General features: G+C 41.5%; 1 long non-coding RNA gene across 1 annotated transcript; it reads right to left on the minus strand.

The window, feature by feature from the left end:
• Window positions 1-366: 366 nt before the first annotated feature.
• On the minus strand, window positions 367-18,669 carry LOC117077889. Its single transcript, XR_004434854.1, has 3 exons — window positions 18,588-18,669; window positions 8,944-9,426; window positions 367-873 (listed from the first exon to the last, which is right to left on the minus strand). It is a non-coding gene; the product is annotated as an uncharacterized LOC117077889 (long non-coding RNA).
• Between the last annotated feature and the right edge of the window lie 1,257 nt (window positions 18,670-19,926).

The raw sequence follows: 19,926 nt of genomic DNA on the forward strand, positions 1-19,926 counted from the left end.
ATGTTTTGATATATATCTAAATTATGGAATGGCTAAATCAAGCTAATTAACATATGTAGCACCTTATTTTTTTGTGTGACAAGAACACTTAAAATCTACTCTCTTAGCAGTTTTCAAGGAGTTAATACATGCTGGGCTTAATACCTAGGTAATGGGTTGATAGGTGCAGCAAACCACCATGGCACACATTTACTTATGTAACAATCCTGCACATGTGCCCCGGAACTTAAACTAAAAGCCAAACAAAATAATTAAATAAATATATATATATATAAAATCTATTGATGTTAACTATAGTCACCATGATGGGCAATGAATCTCTTGAATTTATTAAAATGTTGTATCCTTTGACCAACATCTCCCCAGTCCCACCACCTGGCAGCCTCTGAGAATAACCATTTTATTATCTGCTTCTATGAGTTCAACTATTTTTTACATTCCACATATAAGTGCCACATTTTCATCTGAAATACCCTTGGGCTCCCAGGCTCCCATGGCCTGGCAGGCTTCAGTGAACCATCCACCTAACCGCCCCACTCCCCTAACACGCATTTGCAACCTCGATTTAATTACCACCCCCACCTTCTCTAAAGCAGCCAAGATATTTTAAAACCCTTGTTTTGATCTTCTTTGCATATCAGTTACACTATTTCTGAGCATGTTTATTTTTATTTTTTTTTTTTTCCGGTGGTGAGCCCGTTGCTTTGAGCCCTCTGCTCGCACGTTTCCACTTCCTCTCGCTTTCCTGTGCGCGGCTGTGGTCTCCGAGTGTGCCGCTCAGAGCAGGCTGGGTGATTCTCATGGGCCTGTGGCCTTTGATGGAGCCAGGGGAGGTAGGTTCTTCCACCACTGGTGCTCCATTGTTCCTGACATCTGCAGAGGCAAGATGAAATTTCAGTTGTGTTTCATTTGTTCCATCTCCCAAGGAAGTAGACCTGACTACTAGTCAGATAAGGGAAAAAGGGCCCTTTCTTGGGCATGAAAGATACTGGGGATTTAGCCAAACTCTGACACTGACCTTGAGAAAATCCTCTTCCCTCTTGTGATTGGACTCAAAATTACTGAAGCTCCCATGGATTCTAACCAACTGTTTTAACAATTAGCTGTTCTAACAATGTGCTTTTCTAACAATTAGCAAAATCATTTTCATATTGAAGATGAGCTTAGGGTCAGCTTCTGAAATCAACATGTTGGAGACCCAGGGACGATTGAAGTACTCCATGTTCAAGAAGTGATGACTGAGATTTGCAGGATAAACCATCTCTTTGTGATAGGATCTTGTGAAATGTGTATGATACGACTTGTGAAAAGTCCAAGCTAAACCCTTGTCATGATATACATCTAAATTCACATGTTTCCCAATGTTTTTTTGCAGCATACCTAGAACATGGCATTATTTGTACAGCAAACTGGGCAAAAGAACAAGGCCACTCTTGCCCGGTAGCAATCAACTCATTAATTGTGGCTGTGCTGAGCTCTTCCTGGCCACTCCAAAGACTGAAGAGACAATATTTGGATCCATTTGAGACCCAGATTTGGGAAAGTTCAATTTAAAGGATTAAGACAACTCTTCATCTAACCAGAATAACAAGAGTGTTCTGGCCTATAAAAACCACAAAATTCTAGAGAAGGCAAAACAGGTAAGAAAGTGGGTCCTGAATCCAGACCATGGGGTTCAGATAGAGACTCTATCATTTACCAACTCTATGTCTTTGAGAAACACTAAAGCTCAGTTTTTTCTATCTTTAAAATAGGAATAATAATATTTTCAGTGGCCATAGGACAAAATAAGGTAACGCATTTCAGCACATTCCCTAATAAATATTATCTATGATTATGGCTAATGCTAGTCAGGAAATTAAAGATCATTTGGTCCAATCTTCTCATTTAAACAAAGAAGAAACTTTGACTTGATCAAAGTCACACAGCTAATTAGTAGCTGAACTGGGACTGGAACCTAAGTCTTCTGATTTCAGTCTTGTGCCTTTATATACTAAGGGGTATGATACTCCATTCTGTGTTAAAAACATCCGAATTCCTGAGTATGTAGGATGAATTATTTTCCCTCATAAAACATTTGGAAGGTAGGACTCTTCCTATGTGTTTTAAATTAGCTTACCAGCGACTCTGACTTGAAGCATGGGCTTGAATGAGATGATTTATCAAAGGCTTGCCTCCTATTTCAGGTCGGTAGCCAAGGGCTGGCCTCCTTGGCTTTGGAAGGCACAGAAATGGGTACAGTGGTTGTACATCTGCATCTCAGATGCCAAAGGTTTCAGGTCACCAGTACAGAAGTCCCATTTTACATATGAACATACTAAACTTCTGGTTGACTCAGAGCCACACATGCCCAACAGCAAAACAAAAACTAGAACTTGAATCTCCGACTTGATGCTAGTGCCCATTCCATAGATCTCACAAGGAGAAACAGGATTTAAGATTCACTGTTGCTGTATACTGGCCACTTCCTTCAACCCTATAAACATGCTGACACGCCTGCGAAGTCAATTATTCATTTAATTGTGCTTTGTTCCTTTCTTTTTTATCCTACCTCCAGCCACAAAGGTTTGAGGTAATTTATAGGAAATACAGTAACGAACAATGAAGAGTACATAAAAATAAACTATAATATCTTATACATAAACCATAGGATATACAGAATTGTGCTTTCCAAAGTGGCAGCCACAAGTCACATGTGTCTATTTATATTTAAATTAATTAAAATTAAATATAGTTAAAATGTAGCTCCTCAGGTTCACAAGCTGCATTTTAAGTGCTCAGTCACCACATGTGGCCAGTGGTTACTTATTGGACATTTCAGATACAGAATATTGCCCATGATTGCAGGAAGATCTAGTAGACAGTGCTGTCTAGACAGACAACCAAGTCATATATTCTTACACATTTGCAATAAAGCAGCCAAAATTTTGGCTCTGAACTTCGTGTTGGCAAAGCCAAATAAAACAAAGCAAAATCAGTTGTGTCATTATCAATTCCTCAAGGGAAGCAAAGCTTTTCTATCACTTAGACCTAAAAGAATTCCTCCTATGGGGCTTTATAGAAAAGGCCACCAAGTGACAGAGCAAATAATGTCCTCAGAAACCACAAGAAACAATTTCAATGTAAAATTCAACAAACACTTCTCAGGTGAGTTTAGGATACTTACCTGGTTCTAAGGAGAGATACCTTAACAACATCAGTTGAGTGAATTTGCTCTACAGAAGTGACATTAGAACTGAGGCCTGAATGACAAGATGATGTAGCCATTGTAGATCCAGAAGAAGAACATCCAAACAGAAGGAAAAGTAAGTGAATGTTCTTCATCTCTGAAAGTATTGAGCAAGTTTGAGGGAGAAAAAGGCCAGTGAACTTCATGGGCGAGGCTGAGAGTGGAGGGAGATGATGCTGAACAGGCAGTCGGGACAGATCATGTAGGGTTTTATAGCTTATGGTGAGAGGGTTTAGCAAAGAGATAAACTTATAATTTATGGCTTTAGAAAGATCAGTCTGGCTACTGCACGAAGAGCTGACTGTAGAGGGAAAAACTGTGGGCAGGAAGAACATGATAATAGCTTGGAATAAGATAGTCAGCAGTGCAGATGGTGAGAAATCGTCTAATTTGACCGTTTCAGGTTTGTAAAGTCAATGGGACTTGCTGAGAAATTACATATAGGGTTTCAGGGAAATAAAGAATATTAGAATGACTCAATTATTTGCGTTGAACAAATAGCTAGGAGGCCAGGTAGCACTTACTGTGACAGGGAATACTTGGGGAGGAGGAATTCGGGGTAGAGAAAGACTAGATTAATAGTTTGTTTTGGGTCACAGTTTGTGTGAAGTGCTTATTACATATACAAGTAGAGTTATGGAGTCTGAAGCTCAAGGAGAGGTATTCGAGATAGAGATTTGAAGTTAACTGCATATAAATGGTATTTTAAAGCCATGGATCTCAATGAGTTCATCTGAGAAGAGTACAGACAGAATAGAGATAAGAACCCCAGAGCACACCAAAACCTGATGTCAAGGAGAAACAGCCAGATAAGGAGACAGAAAGGTAAGGACAAACCAGGTGAGTGTGGGCTCTAGATAAAAGCCTAGAGAAGAAAGTGTTTAAAGAAGTATGAAGGATTGACCATGTTCCATTCAGCTCAATACTTCAGTGAGTTGAATACACATTGACCTTGGAAACATGTAGGTCATTGGTGACTCTGATAAAGGCTGTTTAAGTGGAGTGATATAGAGTCTGAAGAAAATCAGAGTAGAGTTGAGGAGAGAATGGGAGCTAAAGAAGTGGAGACAGGAAATGTAGATCTTACTTTTAAAGGTTTTTTTGTGTGTGAAGGCATCAAAGAAAGGAGGTGGTCGCTAAAGGGACATGTCGGGCCAAGGGAGAGCTGGGTTGTTTTTTTTTAATTTTATTTTTAGTAGTTGTTATAAAGGCATATTTGTATGCTGATGGGATAGATGTAATGGAACATCAGAAATTGATGCTGCAAGGGAGAACGTAGGAAAGGAGATGGGATCCAGAGGACAAATGGAAGGGTTGGCCTTAGAAGCTATGCCACTTCCTCCACTATAATAAGAGGGAGGCAGTGTATGTGGGCACAGATGCAGGTGGGTTAAGGAAAAATGCAGTAACTCTCCTCTGATAGCAAAAAGGGAGGTCATAATCCCAGGGTATGGGATATGTAGAGCATGGTGGATATTCAAGTAGGGAGCTAAAGGTTTGAAAGAGTTGACCCAGAGAATGAAAAGTGAATTTTCTAGAAGCATCATAGGATCCTCTGGCACGGTCTATTTCAGGTTTGTGATCAAGAATTTAAAGTGAACTGATCAGCATGGTTTACAATGTTCTGAACAACAGTCTACTATTTGGGTGCAAGCAATGGAGGAATTAGAAGGTACACATTTCACCAGGATTGCAGTTTTGCCAGGGACAATAAAGGGGAAGGCAGCAGGGGAATGATGGGTATTGGAAGGACAGCGTTTATGGCACAGAGTAGAGTGAGTTAAGTTTGGAATAAGGGTTAAGTCTACCCAGTAACACAACATCACTGGGCTCCACACATATCCAAAGTGTCAGCCTGGACCCATCAGTATGCCGAGAATTTTCCTTCCCTCCACAAAAGAAGCTCACTACTGACTTCACCTGGTGCCTGCCACATCTAGAATCCCCCTTCAGGGTTTTACAGCCAATTAGGAACTGAGTGCCGGGCACCAATCTGGGTAGAAGAGGCACTCCTGAGCGTACACACACTTGCAACGGAGTCTCAACACATTATTTAGACCTAAGAGGCTGTGTGGCTGGCAGGAAAATACCCTACACATGCAGAGAGAAGACCTGGGTTTCATCAGTTTCTGTGGCTTTTACCAAATGAGAAAGTTTTTTTCATATCCTGAGCCTCTGTTCCCTCTCATCATAGCTCTGGCCTGGGCTTAAATTACAGCTGCTTATACAGATCTGATGCGATGGTAAATGTACAACCATTTTCAAGGGTAGGGAATTATGGAGATGTGAGAAATTACATTGTCATTATGACTCTGAAAGGGGGTACCAAATGCAAATCTAAGGCATTTACTGGTGTGAGATTGATTTCAAATGTCAGCTAATATAGGTCACCATGGCTTATAAGCAATTTGCCTTAAAATTAGAAACTTATGAAATGCTTAAGATGAAAGGCAGTGCATTTCAAAACAGAGGCAATGGGAAGCAAATTTCTCTCTTTTTTGTGCAACATCCTATGAACCCATGGTTCTCACAGGCCCGGGATATTGCTGCAGTTGGCAGCCTGGTGTATTTTGAACAGCACAGCACTAATCCCTGGATGACTGTCTAATCCTGAGTGAGTCACTTTACCTTTGGAGGCCTCAATCGTCTTCTCTGTAAGGTGGGAGGAATTGTACTGCCTCCTCTTCCACTTACAGCGTATCCAGAAGATCATATTTTTTTTTAAAGGAAAGAAAGAACTGAGAAATACTCTTGGTTACTCTGCAAAGAGGTTGGTGTAAATGTAAAGTGTCACTATTATTAAGTGTGAGGCAATCTTTCCCACCCCCATCATGTCCCAGCGTTACAATGTGAGCTGTGTGACAGGCTATTTTTAAATTCCCATCTCTGGAAGCATATGGTCCTGCACAGTGCCAAAAAGAGAAAAATGACCTGCTTCAGTTGTTTGCTTGTTTGTTTTGATCTGATGGAACATTTTCTATGATCCTGTTAAAGGTTGTTCTTTCTACTTTAAACTTTTAAGGTGAGTGCTAAAGATTTTCTATAGCGTGGTCTGAAACGCACTGTGGCACTATAACTTGCTTAGACAATGATAAGAGGTCATCCCAGGGCAATGGTGTATTTATAGAAATCTTCTGCATTTTTTATGTATCATCTAAGACATTTCAAAAATATATATTTTTATTTTTTAACAATTTTTATGCTTTTGTTCTCTAATTTTGTGGTAGTTCTGTTTGTTCAGTAGCAGCATTTTTAGGTAAATTTTTTTTTGCAAATATTAGAGCATTTATTTTATAAAATAAAACAGATCCCTTTTCTTTAATGTTACCTACAAAAAAGAAGTTGTTTCAAAGTTTTCCTGATTATTATTATTTCTTTTGGTTTATGTTTTGTTAATATCAATTGCTATTGACTGAAACCCTTTCCCATGACAAATATACAGTGTATGTATTATAAACTTCATTTTTGCTGTCCCCCTTGAACTGACCTAACTTTTACCTCCTCTGCTGTGCTATTTGGCAAGACTATCCTGAACCTTGACAAACTTCCCACTCATTGGATTTGATTTCTGACACCAAATTCCTGGAAAGATATCTATCTGATCAGTTGGAAAAGAAAAGAGATAAAAACACCTATTTCACAAGTTTCATGGGACCTGACTTTTGTGCAAGAGTAAAAGATTTCCCCAGTTGAGGTAAATAAGGTTCCCACAAACTTTTTTTTCTTTTTTCTTTTCCTTTAAGGTCCAGGATTCAACTCTCTTATCTGTGGGTCAAGTGACAGATAAAACTAGAATTGATGAAGTTTCATGGCTCTTATCCCATGAAAAAGGTAATTTAAAAAGAGGGTGGTGGCCGGGCGCGGTGGCTCAAGCCTGTAATCCCAGCACTTTGGGAGGCCGAGACGGGCGGATCACGAGGTCAGGAGATCGAGACCATCCTGGCTAACACGGTGAAACCCCGTCTCTACTAAAATATACAAAAAATTAGCCGGGCGAGGTGGCGAGCGCCTGTAGTCCCAGCTACTCGGGAGGCTGAGGCGAGAGAATGGCGTAAACCCGGGAGGCGGAGCTTGCAGTGAGCTGAGATCCGGCCACTGCACTCCAGCCTGGGCGACAGAGCGAGACTCCGTCTCAAAAAAAAAAAAAAAAAAAAAAAAAAAAAAAAGAGGGTGGTAAGGAAAACTCGGAAAGACAGGGCCTATATCTTCAGCTAAATGATGAAATCAAGAATATGTAAGAGGAGTCTGAAGTGTTCTGTGTGACCCTGGGGGTCAATAAGAAAGCCAATTGAGGAAATTCACAAAAGCGCAAAATTAAAAAAACTTATGAAGTTAAAGACATATCCAACATTGGGAAGCTCTTCTTTAAGCAGCAGTGACCAAACTCTCCAGCAATTGATGCACTCATGCTGCACCCATAAAGACCTTCTTCAGGCCAGGGCACAGTGCCTCACACCTGTAATCCTGGAACTTTGAGAGGCCGAGACTGGTGGATTGCTTGAGGTCAGGAGTTCGAGACCAGCCTGGCCAACATGGTGAAACTCTGTCTCTACTAAAAATACAAAAATTAGCTGGGTGTGATGGCGCATGCCTGTAATCCCAGCTATGTCAGGAAGTCGAGGCACGAGAATTGCTTGAACCTAGGAGGTGGAGGTTGCAGTGGGCCGATCATGCCACTGCACTCCAGCCTGGGCAACAGGGTGAGACCCTGTCTCAAAAAAAAGACCTTCATCTTCTATATCTACTTTATCACCTGGCATCATCTCACCTCCTCCAACTTCTCCACACTATTAATGATCTCCCCCTCCTCTGTACTCCTAGGGGGTTCAGAAGCTCTGGGCACCATTTAAATAGTAAGTACTTCACAGATTTGAGGTGTTATATATCTGTTTTTAGGGAATGTGTCTTGATCTCCCAACAATGAGTTGTAAGTTCCTGGAGGGTAGCGACCATGTCTTACATTTCTTTTGAACTCCCTTGGTGCTTAGCACCTTGTTGGGCACAGAAGAGTAGCAACACTCCTTTACACTCACGGCAGGCTTTAGCGTTTCCAGAGCACCTCCACCTGCCATTCATGTCATGTTCCCCACAACTAGGTGTTGTCCGCAAGGCAGATAATGAATAGTATCTGATGAGTAAGGAAGCTGAGGTTTAAAGAGCTCATTACACCTGCAAGTGCAACAGAATTTATAGTCCAGTGCTCTCCCAGTAATAACCGTTAAATGAGTAGATAAAGAACAGATCGTGTGGTTCAAAACTATGTGGGTAGCCAAAGGGATGCGGCCATGTATTTGGCTACATGCCCTGTCATGTTGATGTAGATTGACTTCCAATACAGGCTAGAGAATTCGCTTTGTGTGGATGGACTCAGTCTGAGGGACACATGGTCCATGTCTCTTTGACTCTAGGCATGTTCTGCAAATGAGATGAAATTCCAATAAGAACCAAGAATGTTTTGGGATGCGTTTCTATGGAAGCCTAGATAGAGATCAGTAACCTCAGACATCGCTCTGGGCAACTTCCGGGCCTGTCCATCTCCAGGCATCTAGAAATCTGTGCCCAAGGCAGACAGAAAAGATAGGGGCCTGGAAGAAGCCTTAGGCACCAATTGGACCTCAGTGTTCTTCACTTCTTTAACTGCTAAATTCACCCGATCACATTTAAATAAATTTTATAAGACTTTGAAAATGTGTTTCTGTTCCTCTAGAAATTACCTCTAAATTTTCTAGTATAAACGTCTGCCAGCTTTGTTCAGCCAAGTTCCTTTCCCCCTCTTTTCTTTGACAATGAAAGCAGCTTTGGTGCCAACGCTCAGAACTGGCAGGTGTTTGATGACACATGTTCTGTGATAAATGTTTATTACATAAGTTCATTCAAGCTAGCTACCAGAGCTTTTGAGGCATCATTGCTACTTATCATAAAATTGTCCTTGAAAACCAGAAGCCCAATATATTTCCAAAAGCTCTATCTTTTTTTTTCTTTCTTCTTTTAGGTTCTCTGTGTTCTATCGACGTCTGGTGCAATGGAGAAGTCAGGAGATGGTGCTTGAATCCTGACTCTGTCACAAGCTGGCTGTGTGACCCTGGGAAAACCACTTCTGTACTCTGAGCCTAGTTGCTCATTTGTAAAATGAGGAGGTGGAAGCTGTGATTGCCAGGGTCTCTCTAATTTCTGACGTGTCCCGATAAGAGGACAAACTGGTGGGAAAAAAAAAAGCAATTTCAGTCAAGCAGAAGCACATGCTTGCCTTTCCTCACCCAGAATGTGCTTTACATAACCGAATTTGCTTCCTTTTTTACTGGCTTGCCCTCCAGTCAGGAGGCAGGGGAGCAGCACGGCTGGCAGCAGCTTGGAGAGGGTGCATGCACAGGGATGGATGTGGGGAGGGGATGCTGAGGGAGGCTTTGTTGGCGAGTGAATGAGGTACAGGCACCACAAACTACTAGAACTTTATCACACTTCTTATTACTGTGATTATGTTATATTAGAATGAAAAGATGCAGGGTATTTAAAGTACAAAAACCTAGAGAAGAACTACTAAGAAACTTCTAGTCCCATGATTATTCTAGATAAAGCATTCAGAAACTTTAGCTATGCAAATTAGATTCGTTTTTGAAGAAAATACTTACATATTAAGAATTTTACAGCTGGGTGCAGTGGCTCACACCTGTAATCCCAGCACTTTGGGAGGCCGAAAGGGAGGGGGTGGGGGGTGAATCACCTAAGGTTGGGAGTTTGAGACCAGCCTAGACAACATGGTGAAACCCCATCTCTACTAAAAATACAAAAATTAGCCAGGTGTGGTAGAATGTGCCCGTAGTCCCAGCTATTGGGAAGGCTGAGGCATGAGATTCACTTGAACCTGGCAGGCGGAGGTTGCAGTGAGCCGAGATCGTGTGACTGTCCTCCAGCGTGGGTAACAGAGTGAGACTCTGCCTCAAAAAAAAAAAAAAAAACAGAATTTAAAAATTATCAGCTTGATATTTTTTCCTCCACAACTTTCAACTAGCCCATGTGGAAACATGTTGTAGGTCTTTTCATGCATTAAAATTTGTACCAAAAAAAGCTCACACACTGTTATTGTCTCCATTTTACAAGTGAGAAAACTGAGGTGCTAACAGGCCCAGCACACTGTCAGAAGATTCAAATCACAGGTGGCAATGTTGAGAGTTAACCCAGATCCCCTTGCCTCGGGGTCTGGAACTCTCTCTGCTACTGTGCTCTAAGGTGTTCTTCCACACTGCTCCACAGAGAGCTTTCCTTGGCCTCAGGCAGAGAGATGAGCAATTATCTGTAAACCAGAATCAGGGTTTATCTCTCTGCTGTCTAAAGTACTAATGTACAATCACAGACTATTAGAGCAGTAAAGTTCCCTAGATATCATCTAAGCTTTTTTCCTCAGCTGAGTACTTCAGTGGTACTCTCCGGTGCTTTTGGACAAGTTAGTGGCAAAATCAGCACTGAAATCCCTTAACTCCCACTTTATCCTGTTTATGAGAGTTGGCATTAAAAAACAAAGTGAAGCCAGGCACGGTGGCTCATGCCTGTAATCCCAGCACTTTGGGAGGCTGAGGCAGGTGGATTGCTTGAGGCCAGTTCAAGACCAGCCTGGCCAACATGGTGAAACTCTATCTCTACTAAAAATACAGACATTTCTGGGTGTGGTGGCACACACCTGTAATCCCAGCTACATGGGAGGCTGAGGCAGGAGAAACACTTGAACTGGGAGGCAGAGGTTGTGGTGAGCTGAGATCGTGCCACTGTACTCCAGCCTGGGGGACAAAGCAAGACTATCTCAAAAAAAAAAAAAAAATCAAACAAACAAACAACAACAACAAAACAAAGTGATTTAGAAGATCAACCACTAAATAAATAGAGTATCAGGAATTATTTTTTTCAAGTCACTTAATAATCCTGCTGGCCAGGATTGGACAGAGTTAACTTTTGCCTCAGTTTCTTCAAAGATTTTTCATTACCAACCTCACCAATATCATGTAGAGGGACTGAGGCAGAATGAACTGTTACTGTCTATGAGTCATCCATTCTTGACCTTCAGCATGTTTTGAAAATGTGTTGTGAAATGCTTCACAATCAATAATTCCATCACCAGGCAGTATGAGGCTGGGAGTTATGCAACAGGTGGAACAGGGCATTACTGCTACATCATTCAGGAGACTTCAAATTTCTGTTGTGGGCAGGACCTAAAGACACAAAGTCCCCATAAAAGTTAAAACAAAAAACAAAAAAACAGAAACAAAGAGAGGATGGAAGACAGAGGAGAAGTGAACATAGACTTCTTTCCTTGCATTGGATCGGTAAAGTTGGACAAGCAGCTAAGTGTAGATACTCTCAAGCTAGCATGTCTGTTCTTTTCTGTCAATGGGTAAGTTATACTCCAGTGTTACACAGCTGCGAGGCAACTCTTCTCTGCGCCCTAGACAGTGGCTTCATCTCCAGATATTGCAAGTGTCCTAGGTGAAGGAGGTAGCTAGTACAAGGGAAAGGAGCACAGAATAAGGAGGTGAAGACCCAGTTCAAGTCCCTGGCTGCCACTTACAGACCTATGACACTGAGAGTGGTCACATCACCTGTCAGATCTCCAGGCCCTGCTGTCCTACCAAGGGTAGATAACATCTGCCCCATCGATTCTACACAGTTCAGAAGTGATGAGGGATGTGAAAACACGTCACAAACTACCCAAATGCAAGGGACTGTTAGTAGAAACCATGAATCTGATTTTGCAAGCTCAGATAGAAGGAGTCTCCCATTTAAAGATGGGCACTGGGGTGTGACTTGTGGTTAGAGGCAAAATCAACGCCTGTGCCATGCAGGTGACAGAGGAGAATTTTCAAACTCCAATTTGTGCCAGTCACTATTAGCTATAAGCAGCAGTGTGCTGGAAAATGTGTAACTGGTTCTACAGTGGTGAAAAAGCCCCGAATTACAGGTTTTGCTGATTTCTGTGGTATAAATACTCGCACCATGGCACATTCAAGCTATCCATGCGACATCAATAACCATGGAGTGAGGAAAAGATGCCCACCACTGTCTCTCCCATTTATACATGTCAACATACCACTAGCAACTTTTCTAGAGGCTTAGGACGCTGTAATGAACTTCGCAAGCCTTCTTGACATATGGGACTCAAGTTTTAACATTCAGCCACAAGTGTCTGCTCTAATAATTCAGAAATGGAAATTCTTATTTTTATGCACATCACTGAGCCCTAAAATACAGTTCTAACATCCTTAGTAATGTTCTTTTCAAATCTGATGACTTGAGGGATCAGCAAGCATAGTGTAATCTGGCACAGCATGAAAATGGAGTCAGAATCTTAGATTGGGCAGTTGCAGTCCTATCTGTGTGATCCTGCACAAGTCACCTGCCATTTCTCAATCTCAGTTTCTTCATCTACAAAATGGGAAGAGCCCTGGTTTTTCCCGCTTCCAGGGCTCTTATGAGATCAAATGAAAAAATGCAAGTGCAAGAGTTTCGAGGACAGCAAAATCCTGTTTGGCTTTGAATTATTAATACGACTTGCTTAAAAGTTGATGACTAGACTAATCTATGCTGTGCTAGCCAAGCCCTGCACAGGAACTTGAGTCCTCTATCTATAGCACAAGCCCATACCATGTCTCTGCTCAGTTCAGTCAGGTTCAGGCAGGGCCTGTGTGACACAGAGTGAATGTCCCCTAAGGCCTGTGGAGTAGCTCTATTGCATCGGGCCTAGGCGCATCCAAAACTGCTTTTGCCCACAAACTTTCTCAACAAGTAACTTGTGGAGGTTAAAAACATGATCCAGCCCAGGCACAGTCATTCTAGGGCTTTACCATTATCCCTGAAGTGCTGGGCAATGGACTATGCTCAAAAATTTTCCCCAACCAACTTTGAGGCCATATTTGAGGCCAGGGTCTGTTGGTGGGAGGTGCCTGGGGAGTCTGCATTTTAAACAAGCACCCTAGTTAATTCAGTTACAAGCAGGACTTGGTCAAAAAAAAAATTTATGTGGTATGAAACTTGATGGAGCAGAACAAGGAATGGATTTTCCATTGATTCTCTGCCAGGTACTTGATAGAAAGCAATACTTTTTGAGGGAAATCCTGGCTGTGCAGGGAGACACCTTTATAATCCACTTCCTTGTCAGGTTTCTTTCTTTCCTTCATGCAGTATCACTGCCCCTAGCTGCCCAAACACACAAAGGATGGTTAAAATATACAGTTGTGCCTAGGTTGGGCACACAGAATGCCAGCCACTCAGGCTTCTGTGAACAGCATAGCCACTCACTCTCTGCCATCCAGCACCCACCCAAGGCCAGCACAGAGAGATGATTTCAGAGAGGTTTGTCTAAAGCACTGTCTATCTACCCAGTCCTTTATATATCCTAAAGGAAAAGGTCTGTTGATCAACACAACACCTATTGATTCTGTATCACCAGTTAACATATCCTAAAGACAACCTTATTGCTCCGTGTACAACATTATTCTATCTTTCATCTGCCCATTTAGTCCACAAATACTTATCAGGCTCCAACCATGTCAAGCACGTATATAGAGCTGGAAATCTAGGATGAATGAGGTTCCATTCCTGTCTTTGAAAAGTTAGTCTTGGAGGATTCAGAAACTAAGCAAACAGTTGCAGCACCATGTGGTAAGTATAACTGAGACTTACACAGGTATTGGGGCATACAAAGGAGGGAAAACCACACTATGGTGGCTGTTGGAAGGGGATCAGGAAAGCTTCTCAGAATAGAAGGGGACCAGGTTTGCAAAGGTGGCAGGAGTTCTAGACAGAAGTACTAGCCCGTGCAAAACACGGCCACGGGGCAGCAATGTGAACTGGGGGAGAAAGTAGCCCATGTGACTGAAACAGAGAATTCGTCAGGGGTGTGGCAGCACATCAGACTGAAAACCAAGCAGGTGAAAGTTTTCATCTGCCAGGCCATGAGTTTAGATTTCACCTTGAAAGCGATGGGCAGCCTTTTCAGAAAGATAAGATTTGCATTTTTTATGGATGAGTTTGTAGAGAAGTAGAGTGTAGAGAACAAGTTGAAATAATAAGAAAGCAAGTTAAGAAATCATTGAAATAGCCTAGGTGAGAGATGACAGGGACCAGAACTGAAGCCGAGGTGTTGGAGGTGAAGAGGAGAGGAAGGATTTGGAATAAATCAAGGAGATAGTGTCTCCAGGATTCACTAGGTGTGGGCTGGCGGTTGGGTTGGAGTCGCCTAAACAACCTGAGATTTTCTGACAGGGACAGCTTGTGTGTGTGATGCTTTAACCAAGATAATAAACGCAGAGAGAGGAACCAATTTCAGAAAGAAGCTAATGAATGCAGTTTGGAATATGTTCAGTTTGGGATGACTCTGAAATATCAAAGTGAAAAAATTTAGTAGTTAATATGAGTTTGCAGTTCAAAACAAGGAATGAGATGGAAATACAAGAACTTTTTTCATTAGATGTAAAACTCTTGCTAAAGACATATTTATTACTCTTCTAATGAATGTACTCAGATAATGTACTCAGTGATAAATTCATTTTCAAAATTAATGTTAGAAAAAATGTCTCTCAAATAATCAGGACACATACTTCAATCAGAAAAAGAATATTATGTAAGTCATCATGTTTACTTTTTTGCCCTGCCTGCTGGGAAGCTCAGTTATATTTCATGCTTAATTGCAGTAAACACAACAAGCCTTACAACATAACACATTGACTTTCTTGCTATTGTTCTAGTTGTATCTTTTTATTTGCAATGTGACATCCCATTGCATGTCCTGTATATTGAAAGCTGCCTCTACTTCTCTCTGGTAATAAAAAGTATGTATGTTTTCACTTGACATTATTAAGTTAAGGTTGAGCCCTATTTATTTCAAATATTTTTAAGGCTCTCAAAAAGAAGCTTTTTTTTTTTTTTTTTTTTTTTTTTTTTTTACAGTCTATGAGAGTGGCTATTTTTTCCCCAGATAAAATAAAATTAAAAACAACAACAACAACAAAAAAGAAAACCACCCTCTTTGGAAAGGGAATTGATCCTCAGGGACTAGTTAGAGCCAAAGGAGCCAGAAGCTTATAGATCATTACAAAAAGCTAGAGCCATTGACTCAAAAAGAGCACCCGAATGGTATGAGGAACAAAACCTGAGCAGATGAGTTCTGACCCAGTCCCTCTCCTACTTCTCAGCCAAGTGGAACGCTTTACTCCCAAGATGAGGTAGGGTCATGATGAAAATAGCATCAGAGAGGGTTTGAGTACATTTCTTTCAGGTTATTAAGAGATATTCTTAACCTTAGAGAAAAAAAAGTCATCATCATCATCATTTTTATCATTTAACAATGCCCTTGAATCCATTATCTACCTGAGTCGTCTCCAGTGTTCTGAGGGGTAGGTTAGGGCAAGAACTGCCATCATTCACACCTCATCGATCCACATATTCCCACCTAATGTTACTTTGGGCCACTTTTAGGAAACATGTATCAAGCTGAGCTTACTTTCCTTTATTAAGATTATTCACAGTTATGAAAGTAGAATAACAAGGCTGGGTGTGGTAGCTCACACCTGTAATACCAGCAGTTTGGGAGGCCGAAGTGGGCAGATCACCTGAGGTCAGGAGTTCAAGACCAGCCTGGCCAACATGGTGAAACTCCCTCTCTACCAAAAATACAAAAATTAGCTAGGTGTGGTGGTGGGTGCCTGTTAATCCCAGCTACTTGGGAGGTTGAGGCAAGAGATTTCCTCGAACCCGGGAGGCGGATGGTGCAGTGAGCTGAGAGATCATGCCATTGCACTCCAGCCTGGGCAACAGAGTGAATCTCAGTCTCAAAAAAAAAAAAAAAAAAAAAAAAAGTATAATAAAAAGGGTAAATAATATTCCCTGATTTTCACCCAGCACTTTCAGATTCTAGAGCACTGCCACCTCCATCATAGTATGTGACCCTCACAGCCATCCTCTGAGGTATGCCCAGGAGGATTTATTATCCCCATTTCACCGATAGAAAAACTGAGACTCAGAGACGTGCAATAACAAGTTGCGCTCCCTCTTAGCTGCCTTTGTAGAGTTAAAAAAGGAAACATGGAGACCATGTGCTCCTGGATGCTCCCCTACGGAACCCAGCAGCTTTGGAATCCTCTCGAGCTTTCGGGAGGAGCCCCTACTTCAGGCTTCAACAGCTCATTTACTGGCATAGTGAGATGCTAATGATAGAAACCACCAAATGGACAGTTTTAACTAATCTGACTTCCCCCTTCACTAATGACTACAGCCACTTTGTCCCACAAAATCAATAGTGGGTTAGAACCCCTTCTTTCCTTCTGGTAGAATTCACCTGCCTCTGGTTTCATCAGCCAAGAGGCCTGAGAGCAGCCAATCAATAAAGCAGCAATCAAAGCAATTTTTAAAGGAGTTGATGAAATTAAGAACATTGGGTTTTATTAAGCCAGGTCCAGAAGACCGTCTTAGCTATGAGACCTCACGCAAGTCATTTCACCTCCCTGTGTCTTAACTTCCATCTGAAAAATGGGTCGAAAATAAGCCCTGTCTGACTCACCATGTAGACTGGTTCTAAGATCACAGTTAGGTGTTATTAGCACCCTGTAAATAGGTTCTCAGAAGGTGAGGGATACTCAGTCCTATCCATGCAGGAATTTCCAAACATGTAACTCAAGGGGCAGAGAGGTAGCCTAGGAAAAGCAAGGGCCTCGTGGGACACAGATTACTAGGTGTGGCACGTGCAGTGAGGCCTGCATTGTGGTGAGAAGAGAGACACAGGGATACCATAAGCAGCTACACAAGACCCCTTTCCACAGGTACCCAGGCTGACAAAAGTCACCAGAAAATACAATCAGAAACTCCTTTAAAAGAATCAATTAGTCCAACAATTTTATTCCCTGGGGAAGATAAAATTTACACACTTCCTCTAATCAATCAATCCCACAAACCTCTTGAAACTTCAGTCAGAAAATTTGCAAACTGCTAAGTAATACACAACTTTTTTTATAGGTGGCAGACTAGAGGTGGGAAGGGAACATCAGTCTCCTTAATACATGCAAACGAAAACATGTTGGTCTTTAAAGAGTTATGATGAACTCTCGGTTTTTCAGTAGGAGACTAGAATTTTAAAATCATACACAGCAGAACCAGAAAACCTCTTAGAGGCCATTTTCTAATTATCCTCCCCCCACCCATTTTACAGAAAAGGAAACTAAAACTCAGAGAGACGTGACCTGCTTCCAGTTACACCACAAGGTAAAATCAGATAAAATCATGAGCTGTGTCCCTTTCTGCATTTAACTCAATGCACATTTATGGAGCACCAGCCAAATTCTTGCTGGAGAAACAAAGATGGGTAAGTCGCAGAATGCATCTTCAAGGAATTCAGAGCCCATTAGGGAGACAGACATATAAGCAGACGATTCCAGCACAGATTGGCATGTGCTATATTAATGATACAGAGTGCTATGGGAAGACACAGAATTGGGAGTGGCTAATTCTGCCTGGGGTTGCCAGGAAAGTCTCCACCCAGGAGTGGGCATTTAAGTGCATTGACAGAGTGGAAGAGCATTTCAAGCAAAAGGAAAAGAGTGAACTAAAGCAAGGGGACGGGAGAGAACACAGCTTGTGTGGAAAGCCCCACACAAATAGTTAGAAACAGCTGGAGGGTTTATAGAAGGTGCTGCAAAACCACCTCATGGGATGTCACTAGGTCACAGCTGCCACCCTCCACCTCATTTGGCATGCTCCCTGGGGCTATGGCCTGTGTCCACCTAATGGGCCAGTCTAACACCTGGCCAAGTGCCGATGGCATGGTGGGTCTTAATGAATTCCCTTTGAAGATGAGAGGACTGTGAGGGAGAAAAGAATTTGCCACTCAAGTGAGTCAACTGGAACGGAAGGTGTGTCCTGGCTTCTGAGTCCTAGCACTCTGACTGGTTGACCAGACAGCCGAGGTCACCTCCCCTGGGGCCACAGGGTTCTACTTGGGAACATCAAGTCTTTTTTCAGCAAGTTGTTCCTAAGCTACCACACTTCTGGCTTACCCCCTGCCTTTGTAGTTTTACCAACATAATTGATCCCAGAGCTCGGTTTCTGCCATACCCCTTGGTTTCCTAGGGAGTGATGATATATGCAGGCCTCCTCGGAGCTGCAGCTCAGCCTCCTGGGGGAGAGCACGGAGGGATATGTAAGAGGCAGACATAAATAGTCTTGCACTGCTGCAGTCATCCTTTTGGGTGCTCTGAGCTTCCTGTCCTGAGCTAAGATTTTCCTCTGGGGTTAGCTGAGGCACAGAAAGACAAACAAAGCTTTAAAGTGACACTCCTTATTGGAAAGCTACAAGCACTTGCAAGATACCATTTTTTCCTACCTTCTGATGAGCATGTCTAGGCTTCCCATCATCACACCCTGTGAAGACTCCGTAAGGTGTGTATGGGAAGAGGAGAGACCACTTGAGTATGAGACGTCTTTCAAGTGCCCTCCCACATATGCTAGGTCTACAAAATGTCAAAACAGCCAGGCAAATCATGCCAGGATTCATCATGGCAGGGAGAAACCAGTCACCCTGATATTCACCATTGAGCAGCCCAAACAACCCTTAATGACTAAGGTTTTTTCCACTTACACCTGGTTCTTTTGCTTTCACCACACAATTGTGTTAGCAAATGAGATCCTTGAGTAAGCAAAACAGGTCCTTCAGTGATTCTCTTGTAAAAACACATTCCATATCCTACTACAGATATTCAGAGTCAAGGAGCATTCATTCACCTAGGTTTTTCAAAACACGCCTCCAAGCCATTTTCACCATGTAGTTGCTATGATCTGAAAAATCAAGTGCGTGCACAAGCAGGTAGCCAATGACTTGCGAGAGAAGGATAACTGGGCAATGAACAAAATTAAAAGCAAGTCACAGATGCAGAAAATATACTTACAATTTATGTAACTGGATTAGTACCCAGAATACAGGAGGAAGAAAATTCTACACATCCATAAGGAGAAAAAAAAAATAGAAATAAATGATCAGACTAGATCAACATGGAAAACTCTGAAAAGGAAATAATCCTAAAAGAAATGGAAAGATGCTTAACTTCACTAATATTCAAAGAAATGCAAAATAAAAAAATTAGGAGATGTCATTTCAAACCCATCAGATTGGCTAAAATTTTAAAAGTTGGACAACATGAAATGTTTGACATGATAAAGCAATGACAAAACGTGGACTCTGATGATAGGACTGTAAATTAGTAAAGCCATTTTGGATAGAAATTTGGCAATACCTATCAAATTTGAGATTTAGTGTACCTTATATCTTAGCAATTCCACTCTTGGTATATAACCAAGAGAAATTCTTGCATACATACATAAAAATATGGATTTAAGAGAATTGTTTTTAAAAGAAAAAAGTAATTTAAAAGTTCTTTAGTAGGAAAAGGCTTAATAAATTGTGATACATTCATACGGAGGGATATTATATAGAAGTTAAAGTGAATGAACTGAAATTAATGTACCAATATTGATACATCTAAAATAATGTTGAATAAAAAAGTAATTTTTAGAATAAATCAATATTATTCATGCAAATTTTAGTAACATGAAGTAATACTACATATTGTATTGTACACACACTTATGGAGTAAATCTACCAAACATGGACAGGACAGATGCATACATCTTTGAGATGGTAGTTATTCTGGGAAGGAAGGAAAAGT

This window comes from Trachypithecus francoisi, unplaced genomic scaffold (assembly GCF_009764315.1).
Source record: "Trachypithecus francoisi isolate TF-2019V2 unplaced genomic scaffold, Tfra_2.0 Lachesis_group0, whole genome shotgun sequence".
NCBI lineage: Eukaryota > Metazoa > Chordata > Mammalia > Primates > Cercopithecidae > Trachypithecus > Trachypithecus francoisi.